This window comes from Vigna umbellata, chromosome 4, assembly GCF_029865625.1.
Source record: "Vigna umbellata cultivar VRB3 chromosome 4, Vumbellata_1.0, whole genome shotgun sequence".
NCBI lineage: Eukaryota > Viridiplantae > Streptophyta > Magnoliopsida > Fabales > Fabaceae > Vigna > Vigna umbellata.
This window is the reverse complement of record NC_142168.1, coordinates 50,889,657-50,901,479: the sequence shown is the minus strand read 5'-3', so window position 1 is coordinate 50,901,479 and position 11,823 is coordinate 50,889,657. Positions and strand designations below refer to the sequence as shown.

The window sequence follows — 11,823 nt, the reverse complement described above, 5'->3', positions numbered from 1 at the left end:
AGTATATTTCTTTTAAATTATGTATCCACTAATATTTTTCCTTAAATTATCTGATGACATAAAACATTTCAAGAGTATAGAAAACACATTGGTTTCTATAAAAGAAAATTACTTGACTGAATGATAAATTTAATTATATTTCAAATATTGAATTAAAAAATGACACTAGATAAAATACAAATAATTATTAGGTAGAGAGTAAACAATTTTTTTATCTCCCTATAAATATTGGATAATCCAAATATAAATTAGTCATATACAGTACGTCTTAAGTTTATAAGCCTATAAATATATTAAATATGGAGTGAAGTATATGATAAATTTTTAACATAGAGAAATATTTTATTCAATTTGCTTATACTTAAACTCAGTTATTTAAATAAAAATTATGAAAATGGTATATTTATGATGTATATGATAAATTTCATACTCATTTACTTTTCATGGAGGAGAGACTTTCTTTAGTGTGAATTTTTCTTTTATGTATATTTGTTAGGAGATGAGGATGATCATATGAATTCAGTAAGATTGAAGCTGAAATTTTGAAATAGATAATTTTTTTTTTATCTATATTAGTTGAAAATTAATATTATGTCTTTGATCCAGTATAATATCATTCGAAATATAAAACTTTACAATTATCTAATATCACTCTTATATATATATATATATATATATATATATATATATATATATATATATATTTAGATAATTGTGATAGGTGATTTGAGTAATCTCTTCTTTCCTTCTTTCATATACAATATCTCTTTTAATAATTGTAGTTCCTTCTTTCATATACAATATCTCTTTTAATAATTGTAGCAGTATTATAGCTATAGTTAAAAACTTTCTTTAGAAACCGCAGAATATATATTATAAACTTTTAAAGTAGGTATCAACTCTTTTTTATCAAGAACATTTTTAGTTGAAAAATAGATCTGCATAACTTATATGTTCTTAATATATATCATTTACTTTTTAGTTCTATTAATATTTTTTAAACGGTACCTTCTATAATAAATATTTTAATTTTAGTTTTCTATGCATGAGCATTAGTGTATTTATCAATTTCTTTTAAAGAAAAATGAAAAATCATAAAACGGTATATATATATATATATATATATATATATATATATATATATATATATTATTGTACATCTAACTAGTTAAATAAAAAATGCAACTATAAATAGTAATTAAATTACAAAAAATTATTTCAGTTCGTATTCCACTAAAATAAAATATAAAAAGAATTATATACAATGATTACGATAATGAAGGTCTCTTGAGTCTAAAAACAAAGGAGGAACCTACTCTAAGTTTGATAAAAATGGCCACCATATAAAGATTTACAACTTGATAACTTTGAACCATGGATATTTGTTCCACACCAAAATATTTTGACCTAAAAAATGAAAGTGGAGGACTTTAGCCAATATATAATTCATAATCAATTAATCATGACATACATTTTTCACTTGTGCTCTTTAACCTTAACATCTAAGTCTGTGTTTCGTCAACCTCAGTTCTTATCTTAGAGCATCATGCTCCTCAATCGGAATGGAGATACTTTGATCTTCTCTGCAACTTGTTCTGTGCAAGAGACTTTACCTATACATATCATACACATAGAATTATTATAAACACACTATAACATCAAGATAATCCATATACAAAGAGCATCATAACACCTTGTTTTCTATTACCTTTTCCTTAGCTGCATCAATCTTAAGTTTTTCTTCTTTCACTACTTTTGCATGTCACGAATTTTCGTACTGAATATAGCTCCTTAGTTTTCTGGGCATATTAAACAAGTAATAAAACAAAAGAAGAATACACAAAAAGGAATATTTTTTAACAGAGCACTTGAAATACTTACTCAGTGTTCAAAGCTTTGTCACAAAGAGTCATCAGTTTAAATTTCTTAGACAAATTCAATTTATAGTTCATTGATCCCTTCTTGAAATCAATCCAAGAGAAATAATTTAGAGGGTGATGTGATTGCATAATCAAATCCTCTAAATGTTTCAACCATGGATTAGTTTCATGACAAGGATGGAAACCTACACCAAAATCATCCATATGAAAACTTTAATTCAAGCATCTCAAAAAAATTTAATCACTCAGAAAACTTCAAACAAGAGTTGTAAGGGATAACCCACTCCTTTTTCGAACTGTTTACGATCAATGCCAACAATCTAATGTGTTCATCCATACATTCTTTACTGATCAATATTCTTTAAAAATGGCTTCAGCTTCTCCTTTCTTGAGATCAAGAGTCTGATTATAATTACACACAAGAACAACAGTGAAGAAATACTTGACAAATATATTATGAATGGCTGCAGCACCATAACTATAAAGCAAGAAGTTTGAAAAATAATACAATTTTTTCAAGGCAATATAATTTAATGTAACAGAAGGAAATATCGTTGATGGTCAAAACGTTCAATTAAATAACGTTCATGATATTGATAGAAATAATTAGTTCCAATTTGGTAACATCCCTCTATAACATTAAAGGAATTTGCCGATTGGGGTTATTTTCAATCAGTGAACTATTAAATGCAATTAATTAGAAAAAACATCAGGAAAATTTGTTAACATGAAATCATACCTTTCCAAACACTCTGCAAAACTCTAAAATCTGCAACGCATTCTGAACCTCTTTTTCCTTTGCAATTGTTTTGGCACTGAGTTCATTCCAAAATTCTCACCACCATCATCTTTGGTGCAAACTTCAGTGACATTTGCATCTGAAAAATTTTCATTTCCAAGTTTCCCTTGGAGAAATGCTTCAGGCTCCTCTGCAAGAAATAACAAAAAGAACACGAACCATCTCATGAAAAATTTATCATAAATTGAAATATAAACGCATTCACTCATATCATCATTAACTTATCATAAATTTGCACAGTTAAACAAGAGATCTTTTCCAACCAAATTTGTCAACCACAAGAGATTTAGCAAAAGGGACATGTAGAAAAATAGCATACCTTTATCAGATTACCCTTATTTAATGGATTTGATGTTTCTAAATTCTTCTTCATTGCAAGCATTTTTGCAACTGACTTAAAACCAGATTTTTTGGCACTACGATACAGGGGACCAGTAGGCTGTTAACCTCGTCGCTTTCTACAAACATAACTCCTTTATCAGAATGAACTTATGGATACAATACCAACTCAAAAAGCAAATAGAAAAAATCGAAAGAAAACCCACTGGCAAAGACTACAGTTGCAAATGCCTCGACACTTCGGACATGTCCAATTAGCCAATTGTGCGACCTCTTCAGCATTCTCCCCGCACCTAATTCACCACAGGAAAATCGTCATTGGAGAAAACATATACGTATATATTGTATTGTTATACTCTCTTATTCTTTGATTTTGTACCAAGGATATCTCACAATCAGAGCCTAATTCCTTCTAAATGTATAGCATGTTTGGAGCCCTCATTTGGAACATTTCACATTTACAAAAACAATATTATTAGTCATAGATTTTAGAAAATTTTAAGTTGTTCCTTGCATTGGAAGTGTGTCCAAAATTCTTTAACAGCACAAAAAGGAATATTTTTTAAAGTAATAAAACAAAAAGAAGAATACACAAAAAGGAATATTTTTTAACAGTACTTGAAATACTTATTTAGTGTTCAAAGCTTCGTCCAAAAGTTTAAACTTCTTAGACAAATCCAATTTATTGTATCCAGTGATGCTTTCTTGAAACCAATCCAAAGAGAAATCATTTAGTAGGTGATATGATTGCATAATCAAATCCTCTAAATGTTTCAACCATGAATCAGTTTCTTTCTTGGTTGATAAGGATGGAGGGAGACCTACATCAAAATCATCCATATGGAAACTTTAATTCAAGCATCTCAAAAAAATTTAATCACCGAGAAAACTTCAAACAAGAATTATAAGGGATAACTCACTCTTTTTTCAAATTGCTTACAATTAAAGCCAACAATCTAATGTGAAATTGAATCAGTGAGGAGTTATGTTCATCCATACTTTCTTCACTGATCAATTCTTTAAAAATGGCTTCAGCTTCTCTTTCCTTGAGATCAAGAGCCTGAATAAAATTTCACACAGAAATAACAGTGAAGAAACACTTGATAAATATATTATGAATGACTGTCACACCATAATTATAAAACAAGAATTAAGCTTCAACAATAATACCATTTTTTTATAAGATATATAATTCAATGTAACAGAAGGGAAACATCGTTCATGGTGAAAAAACACAATAAAATGACCAACTGCAAAATAATCTAAAATTTGACTTTTAATTTGCATGATATTGATAGAAATAAGTAGTCCCAAATTTTGTAACATCCTTTGTAGCATTAAAGGAATTTGTCAAATGTAATTGTTCAATCACTCAACTATTAAATGCAATTATTAAAAAAAACGATGAAATATTTCTTAACATGAAACCATAACTTTACTAATACTCTGCAAAAGTTTAAAAGTTGCAAGGCATTTTCCCTCACATCATCATTACCTAATCACAAGTTAGAAAAATAACATACCTTTTCCATACTATCTTTGTCCTATGAATTTAATGTTTCTGAAGTCTTCTTAACTGTAAGAATTTCTGCAACTGACTTAAAATCATATGCCTTGGCACTTTGATATAGAGTACCTGATACAAGATAAGATATTTTTGTAATTTCTTTGTATAATCTTACAAATCAATATGGATCTTTGGATGGTGTTGCAAATTAAAAAAAAAATTGGCATAAAAAATTTCTTGAGCTCTTCTATGCCCTTCCACTGTTCCCACATCTTCATATATATCTAGTCGAGATTTCTTCCTTTAACAGTGGTTTAAGCATATCACACTTTTATAAAAAATACATACATCTAAAATAAGAAAAGAAAAGAAAAAATCCACAGGACCATTCAATCAGAACTCCAATGCACAAAGTAACATGTTACAAACACATCAACAACGCATCACCTAATTTCATTTGTGCCAAGACAGATTGGAAGAAATCATATTTACAACTGTTTAAATCTATTCACAAGGCTACATCATGAATAACAACTATTAGGTTAGACCAATAGATCTTTCATTTTAGTTATTATTATTATTAAACTTCTACTCTTGTGTGCATCTTCAAAATGTAGGAAAAAATACTACAGTTTCTTACAAATTTTAAGAACTATTCTGACTTAGGAAAGCCAACCATGATTTTATGAACTTGACTGAGTTAATTTAAACCCTAACTGTAAATTAGTTCTTCCAAAATCATTGTAGGGTATGGTCTGATCCAGTTCATATGTGAGAAAAGAAAACAAAAATATGATTTAGAAAGAGAGAAAAGAAATACCATTGGAAGCAAGCTGAACCCATTGCCACCACCATTCAGCACAAATATGAACCTTAGATGAAAAAGCAGTGACCGAGTTCAGTGCTGAGTTGGAAGCGAGTTGATGGTGAAGAGGAAAGAATCGGTGATCTACAGTAGCTTCATTCGACATTGCAGTTGCTCTGTCAATAGCGTTTTCCTTGTTATCACACAAAAATTTATTTTTATTGGTAAGAGGTTTCCATCTTTATACAGCCATGCACCATGTCCCGTCCAATAGAGTGCCTATGACATCACGTGATGTTCCATTTTATTTATTAAGTTTTATATATTTTATGTTGTTATTAGATTTTAAAATTAAGATTTTTTTGTTGTTATTACATTTAAAATTAAGATTTCTTTTTCTCTCTCATATTATTTTATTTTCATTTTTTTTAAATCATTATTTTACTCTCCCCTCTAGATATCAGTAAAGAAATAAAAAATGTATGTTTTATATTATAATATTTAACAGTTTGTAGAGAATTATGTATAATTATCCTTTATTTAATTTTCTTAGGTAATCAATTAATTTAATTTAAATTTTATATATTAAATTTAATTATTTCTAATGTTTTTAATTTTTCATTTTGAAAAATCATAATAGATAAATTCTAATATAACTAAAACCTATAATCTATATTGTAAGAGGTTATTTTTTAAATCTTTTTATTAAAATTTGTTTTATTATGCACATATGCACAACATTATAGTAAAGTAAACATGGCACTCAGTGTAATTTCTCTTATTTATAATGGGTATACACTAAGGAAAATAAATACAAATTGGTGGATAGATGGTAAAAGTTGTAATTTCCAAAAATATTTTGAAATCATAATTTTAAACATGGGATGGTTATCTGTTTCTATCCATCTTTATATATTTAAATAAGAGAATGTGAATGAAATTTATGACTATGATATGAAAACTGATACTTCCTTAAAAAAATTACTTTTAATCTAACCATTGAAAATAAATAAAATTAATCTCATATAATTTACTGTATATGACACCAGTAAAATATTAATCTATTATCGCGCATATTATGCATCGGTTCACTAGAAACCGCAGCATAATATTATGCAGTGGTATTTTTGAAATTATATCGACAGTATAGGTCGCGGTTCTAAGGGGAACCGCGCCCTATTCTTTCTGTAGGGAATAGGCCTTGGTTGTTTGGGGAACCGCGGTCTATTCCCTGATCTAAATAAATTTTAAATATTTAAGAGAATAGGCCTCAGTTAATATGGGAATCGCGGTAGTAGCCCCTGTACAGGGTTAAAATTCGAAAAAGCATGAATGGTTCGTCTTCTCCAACGCGATCTCTCTCTGCAACTTCTCTCTGCTGCCACCACTTTTTCCCTTCTTCCTTAAGCCTCTGTTGCGCCACCGCTGTCACTGTAGAAGGACTTCCTTCCTCATTTTTCATCCCCTACATTTGTATCCGATCAAATTTAGATTTGGTCACCGGAGTTTTTTCGTTTTTGGGTTGGTTTGATATGTTTTTTTATTGATTCGGATTATCAAACTTACGTTTTATTGTATTTTATTGTAGGTATTGTGTTTTTTCTTTGAAATTTGTTTCGTTTCAGACCGCGGGTTGTTCCATTTTCTCCATTCTTGCGATCTGGCGGAGAGGAACACGCTACTGGTTGCACGATAGTGGAGAAGACGAAAATGTGATGGCGTTGTCGCGGCGCGCTCGCGTTGATGGAAGGACATGGTCTAAAGGTGCTCGCGATGGTGTTCCGCGAATGGAGGAGTTGTCACAGTTCTGTTTCGCGATCTGGATATTGGGGTTTTCTCTGCATTTTCTTGATTTGCAAGTGATGAAGACGAAGGAGATTGGCGACGACAACTTGTGCTCCGGCGAGGATGGTGCGGCGGCTATAGGTGGGGAATCTTTGACGATGATTACGCTAAGGTTTCTGCATGGTGGACAGTGGCGCGATGACAAAACGGATCTGGGTTTTCTGCGATGGAAGTTTCTGTGTTCTGGATTTGGGTTTTTCTTTGTGGTTGCAGGTTAGTTGCGCGAGGAGGACGAAGGTTGAATCAGCTTTGGGTGGCATTCTTCAGCGGCGTGATGGTGATGATTTTGCCGCTCGCGCTTTGTTCTTGGTGAGGCAGGGTTAGACGAAGATGAAGATGGTGAGCAAGAAGCGTGAATGAGAAGGTCATGGTCGATGAGTGTTCATGTTCGACGGAGGCACTACTCTTACGGCGGCGTCTCGACGAGGAAGATGATGGCATGAAGATTCTCCCGACGCAATGGGAACGCTGATGCTGGGTGATGGCGCCGGTTGAGATGACGACCTGCACTCCAACGAGGATGATGGTGGTGGAGATGCGCGATTCTGGGTGGCTCTGCGACGACGGCTTGGTTGCAGCAAGATGGTGACCGGCGACAATTGTATGGCGACTAGGGTTTGGGAGTTTAGGGTTTCTGTGAATGGAAGGTTGAAGAAGATGGTGACGTGGCAGGAGTGGTGATGTGGCAGCATGTGGTTGGATAGCACTTAGGGTTTTAGATTGCCACATGGCATGCTCTGGTAAAGTCTAGGCCGCGATTGTGTCCAAAACCAAGGTAGAAAGGTTAGACGAAAATTTAAAAAAAGGACCATTCAATAAAACTTCAATGCACAAAGTAACATATGTTGAGAAAAGAGAACAAAAATATGATTTAGAAAGAGAGAAAAGAAATACCATTGGAAGCAAGTTGAACCCATTGCCACCACCATTCAGCACAAATATGAACCTTAGATGAAAAAGCAGTGACTGAGTTCAGTGCTGAGTTGGGAGCGAGTTGGGAGTGAGTTGATGGTGAAGACTAAAGAATCGGTGACATGAAGAGACAGTAGTTTCATTGGACATTGTAGAGATGTTTTTCTGGTAATAGCTTTTTCCTTGTTATCACACAGAAATTTATATTTATTATTATTGGTAAGAGGTTTCCATCTTTATACAGTCATTGCAGAGAAATGTTATCACCCATGTGTCGTCCAATAGAGTGGTTCCATGATTATACAGCCATGCATCGATGTCTCCTCCAATAGAGTACCTCTTTAATGACGTATCACGTGATGTCCATTTTATTTTTTATGCACCGACGTCCAGTCCAATAAAATACCCGCTTATTGAGATATTATCCATTTTATTTATCATGTTTTATATATTTTATATTGTTATTATATTTTATCTCATATTATTTTATTTTCATTTTTTTTAAATCGTTATTTTACTCTTCTAAATATCAATAAAGTATTAAAAAGTGTATGTTTTATATTATAATATTTAACGGTTCGTAGAGAATATATATTTATGTATAATTATTCTTTATTTTATTTTCTTAGGTATTGTTAATAGAGTGCCTCCTTAAGGAGATATTGTTCCATTTTATTTATTATGTTTTATATAATTTATATTGTTATTAAGTTTTTTAAATCATTATTTTGAACATTTATTTCTAATGTTTTAAACTTTTCATTTTGAAAAATCATAATAGATAGATTCTAATATAATTAAAAAGTATAATATATATTGTAAGAGGTTAATTTTAAATCTTTTTAATTATTAAAATTTGTTTCATTATACACACTCTAGTAAAGAAAACATGAGACTTATAGTGTAATTTCTCTTATTTATAATAGGTATACAGTAATGAAAATAAATACAAATGAATGAATAGATAGTAAAAATTGTAATTTCCAAAAATATTTTGAAATCATAATTTTAAACATGGGATGGTTTTCTGTTACTTTTTTATCCATTTTTATAGTTAACATGATTATAGTTAATGTTGTTGTATATTTTTGTGAGGCATTCTTTTTTATCGGTGTGCCTGTTGTCCTAAGGAGGTTTTAATAAGACATCTAACTAATAACACAATATTTTATCATGTGATTATGTTATAATTATTTTACTCACATATGTTCACTCTAGTTAAACATGATAAGGAAGCTTCATCATCTGGGATGATCCCTCCCATAACTTCATTAAATTATAAGTTTGGATAAGGAAGGTTCATCGACTAATATTATCCCTTCCATAACTTCATTGAATTCAAAGTTTGGGTAAGGAATCTTCATCAAATAAGATGATCTCTCCAATAATTATATTGAATTAAAGGTTTGGGTAGGAAAACTTTATTATTCGAGATGATCTAACTTAATTTAATTAAAAGTTTAGGTAAGGAAGCTTCATTCACTAAGATGATCCCTCTTATAACTTCAATGAATTTAAAATTCCTTAACTTTATTAAAAGTTGGGATGTTTCATTAGTTGAGTTGATCCCTCCCATAATTTTACATTATTTTTTCAAGACTCTACATCTTAATTTTATTTAAAAAGATGAAGGAACTTTGTTCACGGCATGCTTGGCCGACATCATTTAAATGACTTGTGAGAGTTTAGTTGAAAATTCTTTATGTTAAAAAATATGCAAAGTGTTAGTGGAAAGGAGAAATTTAAAAGAGACAAAATAATTGTACAAGTTTGAAATTTGTGAAAGAGTTTGATTGGTTCTACATCTGACCCCTTGGTATAATCGTATTGAGAGAAAAATTTTAAATTAAAGAAGAATATTTTATCTGTGGACAATCCTCTTAGTGTATTACACAAGCTTATTGACATCATAAACAATAAGTCGATGTTAGACGTCATTGGCAACTAATTGTAGTTTCCCTCAAGATGTTATGTAGTTTTGCTCCTTTCACAAGTATCTCCCCAACCATTAACAAGTGAAAATTTAGTAAGAACCTCGGTGTTATGAATTTTCTTTGTTATATAAGTATATCCCAAAACATTCAATTTTTCATAATTCATTTGCTGGACATAACATGTTGTTATGGACATCAACTACTATATAAAAAAGCTTGCATAGTTATCTGAGGTTTGTTATTTTCGTTTGTTTCATTTCCTTCTCTAATTATTTATAATTGTCTTAATTTATTATAGTGTAATAAACAAACCAACTTATGATGATAATTGTTGCTTAAACTCATATTACAACTAGTTTTGAAAGAGTAATAATTATTGAATCAATTACTTTTGAAACTTAGTTTTTTTATATTAATTAAAATGGTTGTCTTGAATTATTGAATCAATTCCTTATTTATGGCATCTTACTGTTCATTGATGAGAGGATAATAAATTATTTATCTTCTTCTATTATTATATTTACGAGAATTAATATTAATTTATAGAAGGAAGCAATATCGATATGCACATTTAAAGTAGAAACACAGCAGTAAATTGGTTGTTCTTTTTTATTGGTTCAGAAAAAAAATACAGTTTTCAAAGAAAAAGATGCTATTTAAGTTTTGGAGAGGTTCCGTCTCCAACCTTTCTTCTTCTGAAACGGAAACAAGATTTATGGAAAAGACAAAGCTGCTGTGATATGAGACAATGCTTCCACCTGATGTTGCAGAGAGGTTCGCTAGTCCTCTGCTTCTTCTTCCTAATTAAAATTTGTCTTCTTATACAATTCAAATAAATGTCACCATAGAACTTAGGTGAAAAATATTTCTTATTATTATGGCATCTTGTAATAGATTAAAGGATACGTTAGTGATTTACCTTCCTCTCGTCGTTTTCATTTTTCTCATTGATGAATCTTCTTATCAATATTACTTTATAGAAGGAAGCAATCTCAATCTGCGCATTCAATGTTTTATTATAAACGCAGAAACACAGCAGTAAATTGGTTGTTCTTTTGTTGGTTCAGAAAAAATGCAGTTTTCAATGAAAAAAAGAAGATGCTATTGAAAAAGATGAATACAGTTGGCAATAGGAAAAACCCTAGAAATTGCAGAGAGGTTTCGTCTACTACCTTTCTTTCATATTCATCCTATTGGTTCAGAAAAGAGGTAAAGAAAAACAGTTTTCAACAAAAACAAGATTCATTGAAAAAATAAACCTGCTGTGATCGAAGACACAGTGCTTCCACCTGATATTGCAGAGAGGTTCGCTAGTCCTCTGCTTCTCTTCTTAAATAAAATTTGTCTTCTTGCAGAATTCAAATATTTTAATTTTAGTTGTTTACCTATACATGAACATTAGTGTATGTATTAATTTCTTTTAATGATTTGAGATTATATGTAGAACAATCAAGAAAAATGAAAAATCATAAAGTGATAAACATGCTGTGTTGCCAATAGCCATTATGCAGAAATACAAATATCAAGTGAAGCAACAGCCACAAAATTGCTTAGCTCAGTTCATTGGTTCAAAAAAGAGGCAAAAAGAAAACGTTTCAACAAAAACAAGATTCATTGAAAATATAAACCTGCTGTGATCGGAGACACAGTGCTTCCACCTGATATTGCAGACAGCTTTGCTCATAACTTTTTAATGATTTGCGATTATATGTAGAACAGTCAAGAAAAATGAATTTGTTTAAAAAAATTCATAAAACTTTTATAAAAACATAAAAAACAAAACTAATAACAAGATTATAGAT

General features: G+C 30.5%; 1 long non-coding RNA gene across 7 annotated transcripts; it reads right to left on the bottom strand.

The window, feature by feature from the left end:
- Positions 1–1,198: 1,198 nt before the first annotated feature.
- Positions 1,199–5,518, bottom strand: LOC148200519 (uncharacterized). 7 transcript variants are annotated; one of them, XR_015785958.1, is made up of 9 exons: positions 5,346–5,518; positions 4,542–4,654; positions 3,939–4,078; positions 3,225–3,311; positions 2,999–3,137; positions 2,620–2,809; positions 1,709–2,282; positions 1,472–1,613; positions 1,199–1,407 (listed from the first exon to the last, which is right to left on the bottom strand). It is a non-coding gene; the product is annotated as an uncharacterized LOC148200519 (long non-coding RNA). The 7 variants fall into 7 exon arrangements; XR_015785959.1 differs by having other exon boundaries at positions 1,495–1,613; XR_015785956.1 differs by having other exon boundaries at positions 1,199–1,613; positions 1,709–1,799; positions 1,882–2,282.
- Between the last annotated feature and the right edge of the window lie 6,305 nt (positions 5,519–11,823).